Source organism: Solanum verrucosum, unplaced genomic scaffold, assembly GCF_900185275.1.
Source record: "Solanum verrucosum unplaced genomic scaffold, falcon-dt-bn FXZP01000065.1, whole genome shotgun sequence".
In the NCBI taxonomy this organism is placed as follows: domain Eukaryota; kingdom Viridiplantae; phylum Streptophyta; class Magnoliopsida; order Solanales; family Solanaceae; genus Solanum; species Solanum verrucosum.
The window spans coordinates 855,151-857,315 of record NW_026020073.1 but is presented as its reverse complement, the minus strand read 5'-3'; the positions used below and the strand labels follow the sequence as shown (position 1 = coordinate 857,315).

General features: G+C 34.1%; 1 pseudogene; it reads right to left on the bottom strand.

Moving 5' to 3' along the window:
* Positions 1-408: 408 nt before the first annotated feature.
* Positions 409-1,764, bottom strand: LOC125823935 (ribonuclease 3-like; annotated as a pseudogene).
* Between the last annotated feature and the right edge of the window lie 401 nt (positions 1,765-2,165).

Genomic DNA, 2,165 nt, shown 5'->3' with positions numbered 1-2,165 from the left:
CAAACTTAGGATATATCCCATCTACATCTATTTCTTCTTGAAATCTCCGTGGTAGCCGGTGGCGGTGACGGCGATAGTGACCTACAAAAAATAATAAAGGTATAATTAATGTAACGTAAAAATAAAAAATTATAGTTTTAGTTTTAATACTATAAACTTTTAAAAGTTACCTTACTTCTCTTAAACTTCTTATCCGTTCAAATTAAAACACATAAGAAAAGAAGTACTCCTACTTACTTAATATGATCTTCTAACATGTTTAAGACCAGAAACTTTCAAAAGTGTTATAGTTATGCAAATATTATCACATAACTACTAGAAAAACATTAGTTTAGCCAAAATTTCCAACAGAATCAGTCGGAAATTGGCTAATTAAAAAATATTGAATGCGAGTAAAGTTGCAGATTCTTACGGTTGAGGTTTTGGATGAGGTAGCATAATCCTAGCTCCAGTAGAACAGCTTGTTGGAGCAGATTGTGAAGGGCATGAAATGAAACTAGTGCCATCCAAATTAGTGCACAAGGTAACCTCTTTCAAGTAAACATGAGTTCTATTTTTTTGAATCAATTGGAATACATGTTAGGTAAACATCAAGGGGAGGAGGAGGGGGAGGTGGAGGAGGAGAACGGGGAGGAGGGGAACGAGGAGGAGGAGGAGGGGAACGGGGAGGAGGGGAACGAGAAGGAGGAGGAGGGGAACGGGGAGGAGGAGGAGAGGGAGGAGGAGTTACAACAAACACCTTTCGAATAGCATCAACAATATCTTTTCTAGCAAAAGACAAGCTATCACAAGCAATAATCCCATTTGTTTTCAAGTAATTGAACAAGTTGCCCTTTTGAAGCATGTTGTTGATCCTTATTGCTATGTTGAAGTATACTTGTGGTGTTGTTCCTCCACATGCTCCATGCGCGCGCCACTCGTGCTTCCATAGGTCCCTTTTTTGGGAGTTTTCTCTAAGTGGTGGCCAGAACGCCATCAGTTGATTCTCTATAGTCGTTGTAAACTACAAAAAAATATATATACACCATCAAATCATTTAATAGATAATGACATTAAATATCTTTATAATGAGCATCAAACCATGGATAACCTAATAATAATGCCACCTAAAGACCTACTGAAAAATTATTAGCTTATTCATCAAAAGTGCGCTTGTTTAATTTAAAAAGAAAACACTTTTTTTTGTTTGTAAATTTTCTTTCTTTTTTCAAATGAAACAAATTTTACATCTAAAATGCGACTATTTTTGTGATTTTCATTTTTTTAAAATAAAAGTCAAAATGTCAAAGATTTGACCTAAAGAACATCAAATCATTAAAAATAATGTAAAAATTAGAGTTTGATAAAAAAAAAAAAGATGTTTACAATAAGTAAACCCGTTATTATATAAACATATATGTATATGATCACTAGATTATATATACATATAAACTAATTTAACATCTAACATCTATCAGTGCATAAAACATAAACTCTTGTGACTAAAAAGTCAGTACGTACCAGTTGATTCCAATTTGGATCTGGTGGTGCAGTGCATGTAATACTAATTCCTCTTTGATCTGCTGGCCAAACTCCATGGAGTGTCAAATTATGCTGAAGAATTGGCTCTTTGCACCTGCCTGGTTGTGCTGCAGAATTCAGTCCTATACAATAAGTTGGTGGCCATTGAAGCACAAATTTCAAGAGTGCTGGATTTTGAGAGTCAACAGAAATTGTTATTTCAAGTAGAAAAATGACAAGAAGAAAGAAGGTAAGTTTCTTCATGTTGTGTGTGTGGGGGGAGAGTAGTTAGTTGAGGTATGGAGTGGGAGATTTATAATAAAGAGGGTTTTCTTTCATACACTCTCCGTCCAGCTTTACTTATCCACTATATTAAAAAAAGTTATTTAATAGTAATACTTATTTAGTTAGATCAAAATAAATCGACTAAATAAATTAAAATAACATGCATTCCCGATCGTCGCTGCCTGCTTAAGACTAAAAGCTAGTAGTGAGACTTCTATTCTGCCGCCCAATCTAGCAAGAGCTTTAGGAAGATTGATAGAGCTAATCAATTTGGAATAAATACTAATAATAGTTGTTTTTGTAGTTCTATATCATTTAAATTACAAAATCAGTATTCTTATACATAGGTATAACTGCTATTGTAGAGCCTTTGAGAGGAT